Here is a 12,534-nt window from a genome sequence, read left to right as displayed (position 1 = left end):
CCTCCCTTTCTTGCTAGTTTGTTTGTTTTTTTGGCCATGCCACAAAAAATGTGGGATCTTAGTTCCCTACACTCCTTTCTTGGTAATATCTTTGAGGCATATCTTTGAGGCAGTCTTGATTCCAGTCAGCCCAGCATTTCTCATGATATGCTCTGCATGTAAGTTAAATAAGTAGGGTGTCAATATACAGCCTTGACGTACTCCTTTCCCGATTTGGAACCAGTCTGTTGTTCCATGTTCAGTTCTAACTGTTGCTTCTTGACCTGCATACAGATTTCTCAGGAGGCAGGTCAGGTGGTCTGGCATTTCCATCTCTTGAAGAATTTTCCACAGTTTGTTGTGATCCACACAAACAAGTGAGTGATTCAAATGATATGACTTGTGTTAACATATAATGTGCCAACAATAGATCACTTTAGACCTGTGCATCCAACAGAACATTCAGCAGAGATGGAAATACTCTGTTTGCACTTGCACAAATGGTAGCCACTAGTTAAATGCAGCTACTGAGTACCTGAAAGGCGGGAAGTGCAAATGAGAAACTGAATTTTTAATTGAAAATAACCACATGTGACTAGTAGCTACTATATTGGACAGCATACCCTTCAGTTCAGTTCAGTCATTCAGTCGTGTCCAACTCTTTGCAACCCCATGGACTGCAGCACGCCAGGCCTCCCTGTCCATCACCAACTGCTGGAGCTTGCTCAAACTCATGTCCATAGAGTCGGTGATGCCATCCAACCATCTTATCTTCTGTTGTCCCCTTCTCCTCCTGCTTTCAATCTTCCCTAGCATCAGGGTCTCTTCCAATGAGTTAGTTCTTCGCATCAGGTGGCCAAAGTATTGGAGTTTCAGCTTCAGCATCAGTCCTTCCAAAGAATATTCAGGACTGATTTCCTTTAGGATTGACTGGTTGGATCTCCTTGCAGTCCAAGGGACTCTCAAGAGTCTTCGCCAGTACCACAGTTCAAAAGCATCAATTCTTCGGCGCTCAGCTTTCTTTATAGTCCAACTCTCACATCCATACATGATTACTGGAAAAACCATAGCATTGACTTGACCTTTGCAGGCAAAGTAATATCTCTGCTTTTAAATATGCATGTTGGTCATAGCTTTTCTTCCAAGGAACAAGCGTCTTTTAATTTCATGGCTGCAGTCACCATCTGCAGTGATTTTGGAGCCCCCCAAAATAAAATCTCTCACTGTTTCCATGAAGTGATGGGACTGGATGCCATGTTCTTTGTTTTCTGAATGTTGAGTTTTAAGCCAAATTTTTCACTCTCCTCTTTCATTTTCATCAAGAGGTCTTTAGTTCTTCTTCACTTTCTGCCATAAGAGTGGTGTCATCTGCATCTCTGAGGTTATTGATATTTCTCCTGGCAATCTTGATTCGAACCAGCCCAGCATTTCTCATGATGTACGCTGCATTTAAATTAAATAAGCAGGGTGACAATATACAACCTTGACATACTCCTTTCCCAATTTGGAACCAGTCTGTTGTTCCATGTTCAGTTCTAACTGTTGTTTCTTGACCTGCATACAGATTTCTCAGGAGGCAGGTCGGGTGGTATGGTATTCCCATCTCTTGAGGAATATTCCACAGTTTGTTTTGATCCACATAGTCAAAGGCTTTGGCGTAACCAGTAAAGCAGAAGTAGATGTTTTTCTGGCATTCTCTTGCTTTCTCAATGATCCAACAGATGTTGGTAATTGATCTCTTGTTCCTCTGCCTTTCCTAAATCAGCTTGAACATCTGGAAGTTCATAGTTCACATACTGTTGAAGCCTGGCTTGGAGAATTTTGATCATTACTTTGCTAGCGTGTGAGATGAGTGCAATTGTGTGGTAGTTTGAACATTCTTTGGCATTGCCTTTCTTTGGGATAGGAATGAAAACTAACCTTTTCCAGTCCTGTGGCCACTGCTGAGTTTTCCAAATTTGCTGGCATATTGAGTGCAACACTGTCACAGCATCATCTTTTAGGATTTAAAATAGCTCAATTGAAATTCCATCACCTCCACAAGCTTTGTTCATAGTGATGCTTCCTAAGGCCCACTTGACTTCACAATCCAGGGTGTCTGGCTCTAGCTAAGTGATCACACCATCATGGTTATCTGGGTCATGAAGATCTCTTTTGTATAGTTCTTCTGTGTATTCTTGCCACCTCTTCTTAATATCTTCTGCTTCTGTTAGGTCCCTACCATTTCTGTCCTTTATTGTGCCCATCTGTGCATGAAATGCTCCCTTGGTATCTCTAATTTTCTTGAAGAGATCTCTAGTCTTTCCCATCGTATTGTTTTCCTCTATTTCTTTGCATTGATCACTGAAGAAGACTTTCTTATCTCTCCTTGCTATTCTTTGGAACTCTGCATTCAAATGGATATATATTTCCTTTTCTCTTTTGCATAGCTTTAGACAAGTGTTAACCCACAACATTGTAGGGAAGTTCTACTTCATAATTTTTCTGTATAAAACCCCCCAAACTCAGCCACTGACAAACTGGGTAATCTTGAGAACTTTCTTAACTTTTCTGTTATCTTCTTCTCCTGTAATGCCAGAAATAGGGACTAGATAATGGAAGACTGATAGCTCAGAGTTCTGGGGATGTAAAGCTCTGGGGCTTGGCTGTCTTTGCACAGCAAATCGTCTGGAGGGACAGCAGATGGAAGCACCCCTCAACCCCTTTCCAGGGTGAAAGGGCAGGAACAGGCTTATGCACCCACAGGGATTCCAGGGTTTGAATTACAAACGGTAGGTTCATTCCAACCTATGAGTCAGACGACCATAGTGAAAACACCTAAGGTCACTGGGGGAAATCCTATGTTCTAAATCTTAAAGAAGAATGAGAAAACTCTTCACTGATGCAAAGCACTGCATCCTCAGGCCCTTTCTGTTCTTCAGGTTGGAGCTGTCTCAGGTAGCCACCTGGGTCAGGGGTAAATCATTCAGTTTCTTTCCCTTAGGCTTTTGAGCCTTAAAAGAGTGAGGCTTGTAAGGCTAGCTGAGTTTATAATCATGTTTATTAAGCCTGTTATCTAATTTCCACTTGTTTAGGAAAAAAAAAAGAAAGCACTTTGCAATTCCTCAGCTCCAAGGACAGAAAATGCTAAATCTCCTTCCTAAGTTCTCTGAGACAACTGCACTCATGTGTGCGTAAGTTGGAAACACCTAGCCCATCCCTTTTTCTTAAACAGAAAGGGGGAAGACAGAGAGAGGGAGAGAGAGAAAGAGAGAGGAGGAGAAGAAAGAGAAAGAGGAGAAGGCAGGGAAAGAGAGGGGAAAGTGCTGCCGAAGTAAAACCAAAATATCAGCTTTAGAATGTTCATAACCATTCTATAGAACTTTGGTATTTTCTGTTCATCCATTTGTCTTGAGAAATGTTACAGCCGAGAGTGGAATACTTGCATGAGTGGCCCAGCATAGATACTTCCCAAGGGGAAAGTTTGGCTGAGAGACAACCTCAGCATATCAGTTGTTGTGGATAAAGAGAATCAAGGTAAAGTGAACTGGAAGATCTCAACAGATCCTGACACCCAGCCTCATACCCCCAGTTCCTCTCACTAACTGGATGGGAAGATTTGTACTGACCAGCCAGCCAGTGCTGAACACATGGCCAACCTCTTAACCTGGCTGTTGCAGGAATTTCTCTCTACAAATACACATTTATCCTGTCCCTGCTACAAACAGAACACTAGACTAGATATTATGTGGTAGGAGTAAGAAAAGGGAACAAAATATGGTTATCACCCCCTGGGAGCTGACAGACTGGGAGGGGATAGAGGTAAACAGGTAGTCATAATGCTTTATCTCATTATTAGTGACAATTCAGCCTGTTGGATGAGACTTGTGAGATGCCATCCTACTGTGATAATATCCTTGATGGAGACATGGAAAACTGCTTTGATGTATTTGCTGCAGGCACTGTAATGAGCACAGTTACACAGGGAGGGTTGGCAGACAAAATACAAGCCACTAGTTAAATCTGAATGTGTATATCCCATACAATATTTGGAACATACCTATATGGAAAAGTATTAGTTGTTTTTCTGAAATTGAAATTTCACCGGGAAATTTTTATCTGCTAAATCTTGCAACCCTGTACACAGATTATCAATAACCCTCACAGTAATTTTTTACTGAGGTAGGCACTAATACTGTCTTCATTTTACAGATCCCGAAACTTCATGTGACATAGTCACATGAAGTAACTTGCCAAGGCATATGTCTATCTGCTAACATACATTAGAAACCAAGTTCTTAGGCTGCTTTGTTTCCAACCAATGGCCAGTTTTGTGTATTTTATGTTGATAACTACCATCATTTATCTCACTGAATCCCACTTTCTGACCTTGTTTTCAAATTATCTGAGTATACCCTTCCTCACTGACCAACTTGTAAAGTTCTGGGTCCTGATTTTCAGAGTTAAGAAATAGATTTAAGTATTATATAAAAGGAGGATGTGTGCTAAGTCACTTCAATAATGTTGGACTCTTTGCGACCCTATGGACTATAGCCCGCCAGCCTCCTCTGTCCATGGGGATTCTTCAGGCAAGACTACTGGAGTAGGTCACTATTTCCTCCTCCAGGGGATCTTCCCGATCCAGGGATCAAACCCACGTCTCTTACTGTCTCCTGCATTGGAGGGCAGTTTCTTTACCACTAGCACCACCTGGGAAGTGCACAAGAAGGACAGGGATAGCATTTACTCATTATAGCAAAAATGAGATTCATAATTTCCAAAAATGTGAGTCAGCACAGTACACATACAAGGGGAGTGCAAAAAAACATCAGATACTGGAACCCCATGACACCTGAAGACGAGACTACTGCAATTCAACAACTAAACTATTCTAGGGGACAGATGGCAATAGCAGCATAATAAGACTGCACTCTGGAACATCAGAGTTTGAAGTTATTCAAATGTTCTTCATTTGACAGTTAAAACTGCCTGACAGTGAATGAGTGAATTGTACTTAGTTCTTTGTGACATTGACTCTTCCTGCTCTCTCTCCCAACTCCCCATATCGGTCATTTTTTCCCCAAGCTATTTAAAAGAAAACAAAGCCCATCAACAGTGTGCTGAGCAATTGAAACATCACTAGTTCCCCGCTTTAGACTCAAAGTACAAAAAAAAAAGGCTTTTTTCCTGATCAGATTCTAATGGTTTACCAAAAGTTCAACATTCATTAGTAGCCTTGAATTTTAAAGTTTACCAACTGTGACACAATTACTTATAGTGGTTCTTTAACTTTATCCCATTTTTTTCTCTTAGCAGAAAAAAGAGTTTCCATGACAATGCCATAGATTTGCTTCTACTCAAGCTCTGCCGCTGCTGCTAAGTCGCTTCAGTCGTGTCCGACTCTGTGCGACCCCACAGACGGCAGCCCACCAGGCTCCCCCGTCCCTGGGATTTTCCAGGCAAGAACACTGGATTGGGTTGCCATTTCCTTCTCCAATGCATGAAAGTGAAAAGTGAAAGTGAAGTCGCTCAGTCGTGTCCGACTCTTAGCAACCCCATGGACTGCAGCCCATCAGGCTCCTCCATCCATGGGATTTTCCAGGCAAGAGTACTGGAGTGGGGTGCCATTGCCTTCTCCAACTCAAGCTCTAAATATTCACAATGGAGCCATACGAAATTAGTATCTTTGTAGGTTAAAAATGGTTAAATATCTCATGCAGTTCGACCTAATGTAAATATACCCGATACACCTGCCATTTGCAACAACATGAATGAACCTGGAGGATATTATACTAAGCAAAATAAGCCAGACACACAAGAAAAAAAACTGCATGATCTCAATGATATGTGGAATCTAGAAATGTCAGATACATAAAAGCAGAAAGTAGAGGGGTGGTTCCCAGAAGTGTCAGGTAGGGGAAATGAAGAGTTTGGTCAAAAGTTACAAAGTTGCAGATAAGTAAGATGACCAAGAGGATGTAATATACCATATGATAACTGTAGTTAAAAATACAGTATTGAATACAGAAATTTACTGAGAGAATAGATCCCAGGTGCTCTCACTACACACACAAAAACAATAATTATGTAATGAGGTAATATGCTAATTAGGTCAACTATAGTAATCATTTCATTATGTATACGTATATCAAATCATCATGTTGCGTAAACACACAAAATTTTTATTAAAAAATTAAAAAAATAAAATAGTCATGATATGTAAATAAATGCAGTCCTCCTTCATACAACCAAGTCAGTTCAGTCACTCAGTCACATCCGACTCTGCAACCCCATGGACTGTAGCATGGCAGGTTTCCCTGTCCATCACCAACTACCGGAGCATGCTCAAACTCATGTCCATCAAGTCGGTGATGCCATCCAACCATCTTATCCTCTGTTGTCCCCTTCTCCTCCTGACTTCAAGCTTTCCCAGTATCAGGGTCTTTTCCAATGGGTCACTTCTTCAAATCAGGTGGCCAAAGTATTGGAGCTTCAGCATCAGTCTGTACAGTGAATATTCAGGACTGATTTCCTTTAGGATTGACTGGTTTGATCTTCTTGCTGTCCAAGGGACTCTCGAGGGTCTTTGCCAACACCACTGTTCAAAAGCATCGATTCTTCGGCACTCAGCTTTCTTTATGGTCCAATTCTCATATTCATACACGACTACTGGAAAAACCACAGCTTTGACTATACAGACCTTTGTCAGTAAAGTAATGTCTCTGCTTTCTAATATGCTGTCTAGGTTGGTCATAGCTTTTCTTCCAATGAGCAAGCATCTTTTAATTTCATGGCTGCAGTCACCATCTGCAGTGATTTTGGAGACCAAGAAAATAAAATCTCTCACTGTTTCCATTGTTTCCCCATCTATTTGCCATGAAGCAATGGGACCGGACGCCATGATCTTAGTTTTTAGACTGTTGAGTTTTAAGCCAACTTTTCACTCTCCTCTTTCACCTTCATCAAGAGGCTCTTTAGTTCCTCTTTGCTTTCTGCCGTAAGGGTGGTGTCATCTGCACATCTGAGGTTATTGATATTTCTCTCAGCAATCTTAATTCCAGCTTTTGCTTCATCCAGCCCAGCATTTCGCATGATTTACTCTGCATATAAGTTAAATAAGCAAGGTGACAATATACAGCTTTGATGTACTCCTTTCCCAATTTTAAACCAGTCCATTGTACTATGTTTGGTTCTAACTGTTGCTTCATGATCTGCATTACAGATTTCTCAGGAGCGAGGTAAGGTGGTCTGGTATTCCCATATCTTTAAGAATTTTCCACAGTTTGTTGTGATCCACACAGTCAAAGGCTTTAGCGTAGCCAAGAAACAGGAGTAGATACTTTTCTGGAATTCTCTTGCTTTATCGATGATCCAACGGATGTTGGCAGTTTGATCTCTGGTTCCTCTGCCTTTTCTAAATCCAGCGTGAACATCTGAAAATTCTCAGTTCACGTACTGTTGAAGCCTGGCTTGGAGAATTTTGAGCATTACTTTGCTAGCACGTGAAATGAGTGCAATTGTGCGGTAGTTTGAACATTCTTCAGCAATGTCTTTCTTTGGGATTGGAATGGAAACACATTTTCCAGTCCTGTAGCCACTGCTGAGTTTTCCAAATTTGCAGGCATACTGAGTGCATCACTTTAATGACTTCCTGGTCATTGAAACAATAACAGAAAGGTTCCTCATTACCTATCCAATATCCACCCAAATATGGATCTTGAAATTATGGGACAGAAGAAAATGAATGGTGGCAAGGCGCACGTTCATGGAAGATTAGAACAAATTATAGATTCAGAGTATGAAAAGCTGCCCTTCATAAGCTTCCAAACTATATGGTTCAAAGAACTGAGAATACTTCTGGCCAAAGAACTTTCCCTTTTCATTTTACTAGTAAACTATAATTTTTGGTTTCTCTTTCAGGATACAGTAGAGAACAAATAAGAAGCACATTTTTTTTTAAATGACCATTTACCCCCATATAGTCCTTCATTGTTTTTGTTGTCTAGTCACTAAATTGTGTCCAGCTCTTTTGTGACCCCATGGACCACAGCCTGCCAGACTCCACTGTCCATGGGATTTCCCAGGCAAGAATAATAATCCTTGGTACTTAAGTATATATTGGGGGCTGAGACTAATTCTCTTCATTGTTTCATGGGTTTGGGTCACTTTGCTTCCTTGCTTACTATTGAAATTGTCTTATTCCTATTGATTTCAATATCCTTATAACAAAGAAAAATATTAGGACTGCAGAACTTCAAAGGAATGAGTCACAACAGAAATATACAACAGATTTACTTTCCTGTAGATTTTCATATCTTAGGTTGATTATCATACTGGCTTATACTTAGTAAATACTCAAAAAATTTCATTTACTTGCCATAAATCAATCTATACCAGAAATCCCTACTGTGGTCCACAGAATGGTATTGAAGGGACTTCCCTGGTGGTTCAGTGGTTAAAATCCTCCTTGCAATGCAGAGGATGTGGGTTTGATCCTTGGTTGGGAAACTAAGATCCCACATGCTGTGGCACAACTAAGTCCAATAGCCACAACTAGAGAGAAGCCTGTGCACCACAACTAAGATCTGTTGCAGCTAAAGAAAAAAGGAAAAAATGGGAGAACCCCACACCCACGTGTGCACTGTGTAGCCATGGAGGTCCTCAGTAGCCAAGAAAGTCAAAATGAGTAATAACGCACAGAACTGGGGGATGCAGAGAGCAACTAATATCACCTATCAAGCTCACCATGTCACCAGGAACAAGGGAGATCAAGTGGTGGGGACCATGGGTGGCTTTCGTGGTTACACAGTATGGCTAACAGGCTTATCTGGAGCAGGAAAAACCACAGTAAGCATGGCTTTAAAGGAGTACTTGGTTTGCCATATTATTCCATGCTACACTTTGGATGGTGACAACATTCATCAAGGTTTCAATAAAAATCTTGGCTTTAGTCCTGAAGACAGAGAAGAGAATGTTCGATGCATGGCAGAAATAGCTAAGCTGTTTGCAGATGCTGGTTTAGTGTGCATCACAAGTTTTATATCACCTTGTATTTTTGTTTTATTTACTATGATAAAGCTTTGACTGTGTGGATCACAACAAACTGTGAAAAATTCTTAAAGAGTTGGGAATACCAGATCATTGTACCTGCCTCCTGAGAAAGCTGTATGCAGGTCATGAAGCAACAGTTAGAACTGGACATGGAACAATGGACTGGTTCCAAATTGGGAAAGGAGTATGTAAAGGCTGTATATTGTCACTCTGCTTATTTAACTTATATGCAGAGTATATCATGCAAAATGCCAGGCTGGATGAAGCAGAAACTGGAATCAAGGTTGCTGGGAGAAATATCAATAACCTCAGATATGCAGATGACACCATCCTTATGGGTGAAAGTAAAGAAGAACTAAAGAACCTCTTGATGAAGGTGAAAGAGGGGAGTGAAAAAACTGGCTTAAAACTCAACACTCAAAAAACTAAGATCATGGTATCCAGTCCCATCACGTCATGGCAAATAGATGGGGAAACAATGGAAACAGTGAGAGGCTTTATTTTCTTGGTCTCCAAAATCACTGCAGATGGTGGCTGCAGCCATGAAATTAAAAGACACTTGCTCCTTGGAAGAAAAGGTATGAAACCTAGACAGTGCATTAAAAAGTAGAGACATCACTTTGCTGACAAAGGTCCACGTAGTCAAATCTGTGGTTTTTCCAGTAGCCACGTATGGATGTGAGAGTTGGACCATAAAGAAAGCAGAGCACCAAAGAATTGATGCTTTTCAACTGTGGTGTTGGAGAAGACTCTTGAGAGTCCCTTGGACTGCAAGGAGATCCAACCCAGTCCATCCTAAAGGAAATCAGTCCTGAATATTCATTGGAAGGACTGATGCTGAAGCTGAATCTACAATACTTTGGCCACCTGATTCGAAAAACTGACTCATTGGAAAAGACTCTGACGCTGGGAAAGACTGAAGACAGGAGAAGGGGAAAATGGGATGAGATGGTTGGATGGCATCTCCAACTCAACGGACATGAGTTTGAGCAGGCTCCGGAAGATGGTGAAGGACATCAGGGAAGCCTGATGTGCTGCAGTCCATGGGGTCACAAAGAGTTGTACATGACTGAGGAACTCAACACAACAATCCTGAGAAATGCAATGATGCAAGGCACATTCACAAGGGTGCAAGTTTATTTTTCTTTGAAGTGTTTGTTGATGCTCCCCTGCATGTTTGTGAACAGAGGGATGTCAAGGGACTCTACAAAAAAGCACGGGCTGAAGAAATTAAAGGTTTCATTGGAATTGATTCTGATATTTTCGGATATGAAAAACCAGAGGCCCCTGAATTGGTGCTGAAAACAGATTTCTGTGATGTAAATGACTATGTTTAGCAGGTTGTGGAGCTTCTACAGAAATGGGATATTGTGGATGCCTCTTATGAAGTGAAAGAACTGTATGTGCCAGAAAATAAACTTCATTTGAGGAAAAACAGATACAGAAACATTACTGGCACTGAAAATTAATACAGTGGATATGCAGTGGGTGCAGGTTTTGGCAGAAGACTGGGCAACCCCACTGAATGGCTTTATGAGAGAAAAGGAGTACTTGAAGTACCTTCATTTCTATTATCTTCTGGATGAGGCTGTCATTAACTTGTCAAGACTTTACCTAAAGTCCTGACAGCTACTCAAGAAAATAAAGAGAGACTAGATGGCTGCACGGCACTTGCTGATATACAAGGGCCTCCGTGGGGCTATTCTTCGAAAGCCAGAGTTTTTTGAGCACAGGAAGGAGGAGCGCTGTGCCAGGCCATGGATAAAAACATGCAAGAACCACCTCGACATCAAGATGGTTATGGAACAAGGAGATTGGCTGATTGAAGGAGAGCCTCAAGTCTGGGACCAAATTTACTGGAAGGATGGTCTTAATCAGTATTGTTTTACTCCTCCTGAGCTAAAGCAGAAGTTTAAAGATATGAATGCAGATGCTGTCTTTGCATTTCAATTACACAACCTGGTGCACAACGGCCATGCTCTATTAGTGCAAGATACCCATAAGCAACTTCTAAAGAGGGGCTACTGGTATCCTGTCCTTCTCCTTCACCCTCTTGGTGGCTGGACAAAGGATGATGATATCCCTCTGATGTGGCGGATGAAGAAGCATGCTGCAGTGCTGGAGGAAGGAGTCCTGTGTCTCGAGACCACAGTGGTGGTCATCTTTCCATCTCCCATGATTTATGCTGAACCAACTGAGGTCCAGTGGCATTGTAGAGCACAGATGGTTGCGGGAGCCAACATTACATTGTTGGACAAGACTCTGCTGGCATGCCCCATCCAGAAACAGGGAAGGATCTTTATGAGCAGACTCATGGCACCCAAGTGCTGGCTATGGCCCCTGGTGTGATCACTTTGGAAATAGTTCCCTTTCAAGTTGCAGCTTATAACAAGAAAAAGCAGCAGATGGACTACTGTGACACTGAGCACCATGAAGACTTTGAATTTAGTCTTCAAAACACAAATGCAAAAACTTTGCCCTAGAAGGCCAGAAATCTCTTGAAGGTTTCATGGCTCCTAAGGCCTGGACTGTGCTTATGGAGTACTACAAATCCTTGGAGAAAGCTAAAGTTGTTAACCTAGTCATTTCACCTTTGACACCTCATTGAGTAATAAGAAGACAGGTACTTATTGCTGGCATTTCTTTGTGCTCGTATCTGTCTGGACATGCTTCCTAAAAACAGACCCTTTTCCTTAACTATTAATAGCATCAGTTTGGACTGCCTTATGAGTTCTGTTCTGAACTAGTGTAACACACTCCTGGTTTTAATGTATCTTTTAATGTATCTTTATTATAGTTATATTCCTACAATACAGTTTTAAAACCTTGTCTGTTTGTATTATATTCATACTTCTGTATTATCATTTTTTCAAGCTATTATATCAGCTGTAACCAGTAGTATACACTTTGAATCTCACTTTTCATCTCTTGAAAAAAAGAAAAAAATCCACTAAACAATAAACTTGGCTAGAGCTTGTTTTGGGAATTTATTTTGTATTTTTTTAGTTCTACCAGTTTATTGCTACCAACCCATCTCCCTCCACTCTCATGCATGCGTGCTCAGTCATGTAACCTCATGGACTGCAGCCCACCAGGCTCCTCTGTCCATGGACTTTTCCAGGCAAGAATACTGGAGTGGGTTGCCATTTTCTTCTCCTGTTTTGGGAATCTAAAAGAAAAAAAACTGATGTTTGTCTATCAAAAAAAAAAAAAAAACTAAACAAAGAATAGTATTGAAAATATTTGTGTGTAAAGTTAAAGTAATTCTTAGAGGGGAATATATACTTTCAATTGCTTATTAGAAAGTAAGAGAGGGTAAAAGTTGGTGAGACAGGCATGTAGCTAAAGAAGTCAAGAAAATACAGTATGGCAAAAACCACTACAATATTGTAAAGTAATTAGCCCCCAACTAAAATAAATAAATTTATTAAAAAAAAATAAAATAAATAAAATAAAATATCTATAAAAAAAAGAAGTTAGGAAAATACAATGAAATAAGTCCATAGAAAGTAAAAGGAAGAAAAT

At 40.7% G+C, this 12,534-nt stretch overlaps 1 pseudogene; it reads left to right on the top strand.

Moving 5' to 3' along the window:
* The first annotated feature begins 8,640 nt into the window (after positions 1 to 8,640).
* On the top strand, positions 8,641 to 11,617 carry LOC145521904 (bifunctional 3'-phosphoadenosine 5'-phosphosulfate synthase 1-like; annotated as a pseudogene).
* The last annotated feature ends 917 nt before the right edge of the window (positions 11,618 to 12,534 follow it).

The sequence above is a fragment of the Giraffa tippelskirchi genome, chromosome 9 (genome assembly GCF_054371585.1).
Source record: "Giraffa tippelskirchi isolate mGirTip1 chromosome 9, T2T-mGirTip1v1.2.pri, whole genome shotgun sequence".
Taxonomy (NCBI): domain Eukaryota; kingdom Metazoa; phylum Chordata; class Mammalia; order Artiodactyla; family Giraffidae; genus Giraffa; species Giraffa tippelskirchi.
This window is presented reverse-complemented; position numbering and strand designations above follow the sequence as displayed.